Source organism: Myotis lucifugus, unplaced genomic scaffold (genome assembly GCF_000147115.1).
Source record: "Myotis lucifugus unplaced genomic scaffold, Myoluc2.0 scaffold_589, whole genome shotgun sequence".
NCBI classification, from domain to species: Eukaryota; Metazoa; Chordata; class Mammalia; order Chiroptera; family Vespertilionidae; genus Myotis; species Myotis lucifugus.
The window spans coordinates 35,896-47,178 of NW_005871637.1; the positions used below are offsets into that span (position 1 = coordinate 35,896).

Consider the following 11,283-nt stretch of genomic DNA (forward strand, 5'->3'; position numbering starts at 1 on the left):
CGACCCTTTCACAGGGGTCGCCTAAGACCATCGGAAAACACATATATAATTATATATTGTTTTGTGATTAATCACTATGCTTTAATTATGTTCAATTTGTAACAATGAAAATACATCCTGCATATCAGATATTTACATTACATTTCATAACAGTAGCAAAATTACAGTTATGAAGTAGCAACGAAAATAATTTTATGGTTGGGGGTCACCACAACATGAGGAACTGTATTAAAGGGTCGCGGCATTAGGAAGGTTGAGAACCACCTAATTCTCTAGGCTACACCCGTGGTCGGCAAACTGCGGCTCTCAAGCCACATGCGGCTCTTTGGCCCCTTGAGTGTGGCTTTTCCACAAAATACCGACTTCTGTGCCTGGGCCACGAAGTTTCAATTGCACTGTAAGTGGTATTTTGTGGAAGAGCCACACTCAAGGGGCCAAAGAGCCACATGTGGCTCGAGAGCCGCAGTTTGCCGACCACTGGCTACGCAAAGTGAGCTTTCTGAAATGCAAATCTAATTACACAGTTGCCAGCTCAAAACCTTGCAGTATGTCCCCAATGCCTCAGAATAAAATCTAAGCTCCTTGCTTCCTGAGGCAGCAGTTAGAGGTGAATTTTAAGAAATTATCGCACAGTAAAATTGATTCTTTATTGTGTGCCGTTCCATGGATTTTATGACATGTTTACTTAGATTCTGTGCCCACCACAACTATCCATCAGTCTCAAAAAACTCTTTCATGCTCTTCCTTTATAATCACGCCCTCCCCCATCCTTAACCCCTGACCCCCTGACGACCATCGATCTATTCTCCATAGCTATAGGTTTGTCTTTTGAAAGAAAAAGAAAAAAAACCAGAAAGAAAGGGAAAAAAGTAATGTAATCTTTTGAAAAAGTAAAACAAAACCCAAGCCCCTTAAAGCGGCTTTAATGCCTCTGCCTACCCCACCTCCAGCAACTGCCCCCGCCCCTTGGAGTGATCTATTTTCAGTTCTTGGGGAGCTCCAAGCTTTCTTCCAAATAGACAACCTCCTCAAACCCTTTTGGAGACGGGGGCACACAGAGGTGCACTCCGCAGTGCCTAACACTTCCTCATTATAACACCTTTATGTTGTTGCAGTGGCCAGGTACTTGTCTCTTCCCACAGTTCCTTGCGCGCTGGGACGTGCTTTAGGCGCTGTTACATGTCAGCTTCCCCGATGGGCCGAGCTGGCTCCCAATCCGCGAGAGCAACTGCCGGGGCGTCGACGCTGGGACGTGCTTTAGGCGCTGTACATGTCAGCTTCCCCGATGGGCCGAGCTGGCTCCCAATCCGCGAGAGCACCTGCCGGGGCGTCGACACTTTCCGAGGCTCTCTCAGTCGCAAAGCTTCGCAGGCAGAGAGCATGCGCACCAGGGCAGCCAGGGCGTGGCATGGTCACGTGGCCAAGAGGGGGTGGGCCCAGACGCTCGATTCCGCCTCACACTGGCTGCAGCTGCGCTTGCGCGCTGCAAACAACCGTTGTGGGGCGTCCAGGGCCCTGAGTTAGGACCGTCGGCCGCCTACACCCTGCCCTTTGGCCCTGAAGTACCCGGCCTGGTGGCCCAGGACGTTCCCGTCGCATGGCGGAGTGCTGCGGAAGATGCCCATGAAGTCCTTAGCCCTTCTAGTTGCGCTGTTGACATGGCCTTCGTTTGTACCGGCGTATCCAAGTGAGTGACCGGCCTGAGGTTGCAGGATACTCCCAGGGGAACCTTCGGGGTCCCGCCGGAATTCCGGCTCTTCTTTCCTTGGTCCCACATTCCTCCCAAACTTCACTATCCAGGGTCCTGGCCTCCGAGGCAGAGGTGTGTCCCTCCTCCCCTTCCTGCACGCTGCGAGGCTGGCCTGGCCACACAGTGACCCAGGCAGTGGGTCCCAGACTTGACCCAGGATGCACCGGCGGGGCACATGGGGCACATGGACCTCCTTCCCCCGGCGGAGACGGTCCTTGATGTTAACGCGGCCCCCTTCTGCCGGAGAGTCACTGCGCATGCGGTAAAGCAGGGTGCGTGAAATGCAGCCAGGCCAAGGCGGCCTGTTTTGGTATGGCTGGCTAGCTAAGGATGGTTTTGACATTTTTAAGGGTGAATGTGAAATGTGATCTTTAGTGAAATGTGAAAAGTATGAAATTCCAATTTCATTGTTCATAAACAAAGTTTTATTGGAACATAGCCATACTCATTCCTTTATGTATTGTCCATGGCTGCTTTCCCTTGTTATAACATCCGAGTTAGGTAGTTGCCACAGTGATAGTATGGCCTGCAAAGCCGAAAATATTTACAGGAAAAAAGTTTAACCCCTGTGGTAAAACATGGAGAACATGTGGATTGCGGACATCGGCCTGGGACACTTACCCCGAGTGCACACCTACAGAGCATCCTCAGGAGTATAGCATTAAAAACCGTTGTTAAGAATTATAACTTATGACCTGTCCCTTCCCAATAGCTGAAAATTAGTAAGGTGGTTACCTTGAGATATTTAAATAGTGAAGTCCAGCGTCTGATAGCTGATATTCCAGATATGATTTGCTGCTTGTCCATCTAGTCTAACTATAATTCATTATAGCATTTTGTAATGTTGGGGTTTGGTTTAACCAAATAAAATTTAATAGGGAGGTGTAAATTACTAAAGTGCTTGCTAGTTATGCAGGCCTACATTTCATGCATAGTAGTGGCAAAAGTTCTGGATAAAGTGTCTTAGATAAGTTAGTCCATTAAATACTTGCACTTACGATTTTGAGTTGTTTTAAACAAAAGTATTTGAAAAAAAAGTTCTTTGCTATAAATAAACAGAACATACTGAAAATGATAATTATCTTTTCTTGATATCTGATGGTCATTACTAACTAGCGACCCAGTGCACGAAATTCATGCACGGGGGGAGGGGGTGTCCCTCAGCCCCCTCCCAGGCTCTCCAACCTGGGACCCCTTGAGAGATGTCCAACTGCCAGTTTAGGCCTGATCCCACCATCCCTCTTGCAATCTGGACCACTGGCTCCTAACTGCTCACCTGCCTGCCTGCTTGATCGCCCCTAACCACTCTGCCTGCCAGTCTGCTTGCCCCCCAACTGCCCCCCCCCCCGCCAGCCTGATCACCCGCAACTGCCCTCCCCTCCTGGCCTGATCACCCCTAACTGCCTCTGCCTCGGCCACCATGGCTTTTTCCAGAAGGACATCAGGAAGGTCTCCTGGTCTAATTAGCATATTACTCTTTTATTAGTATAGATATGAGTTATTGCATTTTGGTAGTTGTAGATCATTAGGTCACAACTAACATATATGGAGAGATTAGATGACATTGTTACATATTGCACATTCTGGGACTGCTAAAATGTTAAAGGGACATCTTTAAGAAGAAAGAAATAAAAAAACATTAATATATAAATAATAAAATGGCAATAAATACTACTTATCAATAATCACTTTAAATGTAAATGGATTAAATGCTCCAATCAAGACAGGGTAGCTGAATGGATAAGAAAACAAGACCCATATATAGGTCTCCAAAAAAAAAATGTAGGCACACACTTTGAATAATTACAAAGGCAGTGTTTATTAAAATACTGTACATTTCATTTTCAAAATTGAGCTATCAGCTGTTAGAGTGCGCATATGTATGTGTGTGTGTGTGTGTATATATATATATATATATATATATATTTGGGACACCCTGTATATGCTGTCTATAAGACAAAAAAAAATCAAAAAAGATATAGCATCCTTAATGACACATTAGATCAGATAGATTTAATTGGTATTTTTAGAGCATTATACCAAAGCAGCAGAATATACATTCTTTTCAAGAATACATGGAACTTTTTTTAGGATAGACCACAAAACAAATTTTAATAAATTTAAGAAGATTGAAATCATATTTAAGCATTTTTCTCTGACCACAATAGTATGAAACTAGAAATCAATTACAAGAAAAAAAAACTAGAAAACATACAAATGGAAGCTAAATGACATGTTACCAAACAACATATGGGCTGCCTTTTCCTGTGGGAGCCGCTGGGTAAAGAAGAATGTGGCCTTCTCCTCTCCCCACCATTGCGTGTGCTCGTCCACTGATATCTGTGTACTCCAAAAAGGGGGAAACATCTAGCAAAAATGTCACTTTGCCTGCTGTATTCAAGGCTCCCATTCAACCAGATATTGTGAACTGTGTTCACACCACCTTGTGCAAAAGCAATAGACATCCCTATACCGTCAGTGAATTGGCAGGTCACCAAACCAGTGCCAAGTCCTGGGGTACTGGCAGAGCAAGTCGTGAGGTACTGGCAGAGCTGTGGCTCGAATTCTCAGAGTCCGAGGTAGTGGAACTCATTGTTCTGGCCAGGGTGCTTTTGGAAATATGTGTCATGGGGGCCACATGTTTGCACCAACCGAAACCTGGCACCGTTGGCACCACAGAGTAAACACAACACAGAAACGATATGCCATCTGCTCTGCCCTTGCTGTCTCGGCCTTACCAGCACTGGTCATGTCTAAAGGTCACCGTATTGAAGAAGTTCCTGAACTTCTTTTTGTGGTTGAAAATAAAGTTGAAGGCTACAAGAAAACCAAGGAGTCTTTTTTGCTTCTTAAGAAACTTAAGGCCACCCTAGCAGGTTTAGCTCAGTACATAGAGCATCGGCTTGCGGACTGAAGGGCCTAGGTTTGATTCCGGTCAAGGGCACATGCCTGGGTTGTGGACTCTCATCTCCAGTAGGGGGTGTGCACGAGACAGCCAATCAGTGTCTCTCTCTCATCATTGATGTTTCTATTTCTCCCTCTCCCTTCCTCTCTAAAATCAATAAAAATATATTTTTAAAAAATTAAAGAAACTTAAGGCCTGGAATGATATAAAAAAGGTCTATGCCTCTCAGCGAATGAGAGCTGGCAAGGGCAAAATGAGAAACCATCATCATATACAGTGCAGGGGACCTTGCATCATCTATAATGAGGACAATGGTATCATCAAAGCCTTCAGAAACATCCCTGGAATTGCTCTGCTTAATGTAGGCAAACTGAACATTTTGAAACTTGCTCCTGGAGGGATGTGGGCCGTTTCTGCATTTGGACTGAAAGTGCTTTCTACAAGTTAGATGAACTGTATGGCACTTGGTATAAAGCTGCCTCCCTCAAGAGTAACTATAGCCTTCCCATGCACAAGATGCTCAATTCAGACCTTAGCAGAATCTTGAAAAGTCCAGAGATCCAAAGAGCCCTCTGAGCACCACGCAAGAAGATTCACTGCAGAGTCCTGAAGAAGAATTCACTGAAAAACCTGAGAATCATGTTGAAGCTAAACCCATATTCAAAAACCATGCGCTGGAACACCATTCTTTGCCTGGCCAAGAACCACAGGCTTTGGGTGGATAAAGCAGCAGCAGTGCTAGAAGCCAAATCAGGTGAGAAGGGGATTCCAGGCAAGAAGCTGGTGGTAGGGAAGAAAGGAAAGAAGGCTGTTGGCCTTATGAAGCAGAAGAAACCTTTGGTGGGGAAAAAGGCTGCAGCTATCAAGAATCCAGCAGCTGAAAAGAAGCCCACAGAAAAGAAACCCACCACAGAAGAAAAGAAGCCTGTGGCATAAACTTAAATTTGTTTATTCCATAACAGTCAAATCACTTTGGACAGCTAATTTTGAATAAAAATATGATCAAAGGCAAAAAAACAACAACACAAAACAAAACAAAAAAACAACAAAACAATATATGGGTTAACAATAAGGTCAAGGAAGAAATGAAAAGATATCTTGTGACAAATGAAAATGAAACACAACTACCTAAAACCTATGGGACACAGCAAAAGCAGTCCTCAGAGGGAAATTCATAGCAATATAGGCCTACCTCAGAAACAAGAAAAATCTCAATCTAACCTTACACCTAAGGATCTAGAAAAAGGACAACAAACAAATTACAAAGTGAGTACAAGGAAGGTCAGAGTAGAAATAAACAAAATAGAGTCTAAAAAATGTATACCAAAGATCAACGAAACCAAGAGCTGGTTCTTTGAACAGATAAACAAGGTTAATAAGCCTTTAACCAGACTCATGAAGAAAAAGACTGGAAGGACTCATAAATAAAATTGGAAATAAAAGGGAAGAAGTAACAACTGACACCACAGGGGAAAAAAGGGGTAGTAAAATACTCATGTATATGCTACAATATAAGTGACCTTAAAAACATACTAAGTAAAAGAAGCCAGTCACAAAAGAACACATATTGTATGATTTCATTTATATATAATGTATAGTATAGGCAAATCCATAGAGACAAAATTAGATTAGTGGTTGCCTAGAGGGATAGGGGCAATTGGGAATGGATTTATTTTGGGGATGATGAAACTGCTTTAAACTTAGATTGTGGTGATAGTTGCACAACTGTGAATATACTAAAAATCATTGAATTGTATACTTTAAAATATGTATTTGATAAATTATGAAGGTATATTAATATTGCTGAAGATTATAATTTACTTAAAATTATGTTAATTATTTTAAGTAAATTAAAAGTAATTATGTTACTTTAGAGATTGATAAAATTCAATATAATAAAATTAATAGGACTTAAACTTATGTGATCTAAATTTATACTAGGCCATTTAGTAAGGGCCAACTAGAAGAATGTGGGGGTTTTCTGAAAATTGGAACTGTTTAACTACAATGTGTATGATGTTCTTTTAGATAAACTTTAGATTTAGAAATTTAGAAAAATATGGTTAAAGTTATATCCTTTATTATTATAAAAACTTTCTGTATTCCTGAAAATAAGAGAAATTTTTTATTACCCAGATTTATCCCTTAATAAATATTGGAATGTTATCCCCAAACCCCGACCCCTCCCCCCCAAAAAAGCCAAAACAAAGCAAAACAGATTTATTTTATTTTATTTATTAAGCCTCACCTGAGGATATATTTTCTATTGATTTTTTTAGAGAGAGGGAGGGAGGGAAGGAGAAAGAGAGAGGTAGGGGGGACGGAGGGGGGAGAGAGAGAGAGAGAGAGAGAGAGAGAGAGAGAGAGAGAGAAAGAGAGAGAGAGAAACATCAATGTGAGAGAGACACATTGATTGGTTGCTTCCTGCACATGCTTCTACCAGGGCCAGGATAGAGCTTACACAATTTTTTTTTTTACCTGTTCCTTAAGATAAATTACTGGAGGCACAATTAATTTACATATTTGCAAGCTTTTAGTTCATTCATGCAATCATTCATTTAACAATGCTTTTAAAAATATATATATTTTTATTGATTTCAGAGAGGAAGGGAGAGAGAGGTAGAAACATCGATGTTTCTATTGATTTCAGAGAGGAAGGGAGAGAGAATCATTGATTGGCTGCCTCCTGCACACCCCCTACTGGGGTTGGGCCTGAAACCCTGGCATGTGCCCTGATGGGTAATCGAACCAGTCACTTACTGGTTCATAGATCAATGCTCAACCACTGAGCTATGCTGGCCAGAGAAAGACTAATGAAGGATCTCTAGATCATAAGGGAAGTAAGAAAGTTACTTCCTTTATTAAGGAAGTAAACTATGCTCATGACAATTTTAGGTTTATTGTTTAAAAAATATTATCTACTTGACTGGCAAAATGAAAATTGTTTTTAACTTGTGTTTCTTTCATGAGCAGTGAATTTTAGCAAGTTTTCATGCTAATTGGCTTTTCTGTTATTCCTTATACCCTCTTCCTCCTTTAATTGGCCATTCTATGAGAAGGAAGTACATATTTTGAATGTATTGTTTGTTGGTTGGAATTTTATATTTCATTGCTCATTTTAAAATATGATTTTATTAATTTGTTTTTCATTTCTCTGTGAAGTTAGTTTATTTAAGTTATTGACTGTCAATTCCTACCAATACTTTCTAGTAAGAAATCATTAAATTTGGATCAGCTATTTTTAATATTTCCAAATACATACATCTTAATATAGGGTAGGGGTGGGCAACCTTTTTGTAAGTGCATGCCAAAACCAGCAAAATCTCTGACTCAAAATTCTTCTGCGTGCCAACCCTAATTTTTTGAGAACATGTTACGCCTACTTTATATCTCTTAAGGTGTACGTATGTGAAGAACCTTGAAGAAATAATAAAATTCATTCGAGCAACAAAAACACAGTATATGATGATAAAAAATACCTTTATTTTTTAATGTACACATGTACACTGATAGTCTGACAGAAAACTTGATGATTCTGTTTGATATTATCAGTGGACTTTTGCTGCTGTATCACTGATGACAGAGATTTTACATCAGGTTTATATTTCGTGACCTTCAGAGATATGCACGAGCTACTACTTTCATCCGTCAGGCTACTCCTATTACGAGACTTAACAAAATTCATCACTGAGAACAAAGATTCACAAGCGTATGTGGATGAAAACATGGAGAGTAACACTGTTGCAAAGTTTTTTAAACAGAAAAAATTTTCTGGAATGGCATTCCAAGTCCTCAATAGTTCGTTTTCAACACTATTGAAATTGCTCTTCCCCTCTCTCGTCAATCCATGTCTATGGTCTTTAAGATAACTTGTTATGTAAAATTATTTATTTATCTAAGATGCACCTACACTGAATTTATCTGAAAAATAAAAAAGTCAAAATTAAGAAAAAAAATTGTAAATGGAAGATTATAAGAGAGGGTTTCACGTGCCAGCAAAAGTTACTGGTGTGCCATGTTTGGCATGCGTGCCAGGGGTTGCCCACCCCTGATATAGGGTGTCCCAAAAATATATACACCTATTAAAGGTATGCATTTTAGTCCAGTTGTCAGAAGAGCAAACTTTTGTATATTTTAACAAACTTATTTCATTTATTTATTTTACTTTAATATTTACATTTTATTAATATTAAACAAAATATTTATATTTTAATATTTATTATCAATATATATATAAAGCCAGCAACCAGAATGCCATAACGACCGTAACGACCGGTCACAATGACACCCACTGTGGCCAGTGAACTTGCCCGATTGGGAAGTTGGGCCAGCGGCCAACCTCCTGCAGCCCCCCTCCCCCAAGCTGGCCCCACCCACAATGGGCCCCTACCATCCCAATCAGCCCCCCCACTCCAATCAAGGGCAGACTGGCTGGCCAACCACCCATGGCCCCTCCCCCAGGCCGCTGGCCACTGATCGGCCCCCGCAACCCACTCTGGGGGTGGGGCCCTCTGGCCAATCACCCATAGCCCCTCCTCCCAGCTAGCTCAGCCCTGATCGGCCCTGATTGGGGTGGGCCAGCTGGCCAACCTCCTGCCGTCTCCTCCTCCCGATAGGCCTGGCCCCGATCTGCCCCGATTGGGGCCGGGCCGGCCAGACTCCACCCGTGCACGAATTCGTGCACTGGGCCTCTAGTTTATAGGTTGACAATCAACCACTGAGCCACATGGGCTAGGCCTCCCAGACAGTTTTATCATCATACTTCTCTTTTGCCAGCATCCTTGTGTCATCTTTTTATGGCAACATTGTGTAGTTACTTATGTGTACCTGCTTTGAAGTGAGACAACATATTTTCGAATCCCATTCTTACCACTTTCAAGTTGAATATAATTTTAGGCAAATTACTTGTTCTTTCTAAATATCCTCCTTTTTTCTCTTTATAAAGGTACATTTAAAGCCCTTAATATAGTGCCTGGCACAAAGCAATTGCTCAGTCAGAACTGTTATGGTCTTTCAATCAGTATTTTCTAATTTCCCCTTCAGATTTCATACCACTTTGTTTCTACAGTTGTTTGATCATTTTGTTTACCTTCCTATTATTTGTCATGTGCATAATTCTTCATGGTCTATTTCAAGAAGAGAAGTGCTCAACTATAACTTCCATATCTGTGATTCTTGCTAACCTCAAGCCTGCTTAGCAGGTAGCCATCCTGTTAACTAGAGGCACAGGAAAGCAGCATTGTGGTTTTTCAAGGTGGAAGAGATTCTTATTTAGCCATGTTCTGAGACATTGCTATGTTTGGTTGGATCACTAACTGGTAAAATAGAAGGACTATAATAACACTAGGGCAAACAACAAATATTCCAAGTTTAATAACACAACTTCTAGCAGAGTAGTCTGGTCTTTGTAAGAATTTGAAGTTTGTTCTTCCTTCTAAGCACCTCCTAAAAAATGGGATAAAGCAGGTTTTCAGTGGCCAGTGCAGTTTGGAGGGATATTTGAGGCTTGACTATCTTTTATTACCTTGCCTGCAAAGATTTTTATAGAGATCAGGTTGATTTGCAAGAGCAGTTCTGGTTACTAGAACTGACAAGGTCTATATCAAACATACAGATATTTTAGGGGACAAAAGTAGGAGGTGGGAAGTGTGGGGGGAGGGGATGGATTTAACAACAGAACAATGTGGAGACAAAGGGTACATGAAGAAGGGAGGAAAAACAAGGTAGGAGGTAGAGTGCTAGATTGATAGGCAGCATGAATAGGCTTGTTAGTGTTGCCTGAGTACAGTATAAAGGGATAATGAGTATTTCAGGTGGTTTTTTCCTTTTAGAAATCAACTAGCAGTATCTCCTTTTTCTGTCCTTTGACAATCTAATTCATCTAATAGTTGCCTGGGTATTCTATTTACTACTATGAGAAGAGATAAGTTAACTGATTAAACATTGAAAGGGAGGGAGGGGCAGGGGAAGAGAGAGAAAACATCAACAGGGCTGGGAATTGAACCAGCTATACAGACTCCTGACGGAATGGAACCTGGGACCCTTCAGTATGCGGGCTGATGCTCCAACCACTGAGCCAAACCAGCCAAGGCTGGAAATGTCTTCTTAAAAGCATTTAAGCTTTTGTTGCTTGCAGACTTTAAATTTGCTTATGAATAGTTGCTCAGAATAGATTTTTTCCAAAATTGATTTTTTAAATTTTTTTATTTTGGAAAAAATTTAATAAATACACAAACAGAAAGAATGGCATAATAAATCTCCATATATCTATAACCAGCTTCAACTATTATTAACCCATAATTAATCTTGTTTCATTTATATCTCCACCCACATTTCCCTCACCTCCCCAACTTCGTAGGCTTGGATTATTTAGAAGGAAATTCCAGACATCATATAATTTTATAAGTAAATACTTCAACATGTAGAACTAAAATATAAGTACTTAAAAACACAACAATGTGAATTTCATACCTAAAAAGATAATTATCCTTTAATATTATAAAATATTTGGTTAGTGTTAAAATTTTCCTAATTCTCTCTCTCTCTCTTCCAGTTTGATTGCATTGGGATTCAAGTAAGATTCATACGTGTAATTTGTTGATATGTCCATTAATCCCCCCCCTTTTTT

The 11,283-nt window shown here is 40.8% G+C and overlaps 1 pseudogene; it reads left to right on the forward strand.

The window, feature by feature from the left end:
* The first annotated feature begins 3,978 nt into the window (after positions 1-3,978).
* Positions 3,979-5,672, forward strand: LOC102425301 (annotated as a pseudogene).
* Positions 5,673-11,283: the final 5,611 nt, after the last annotated feature.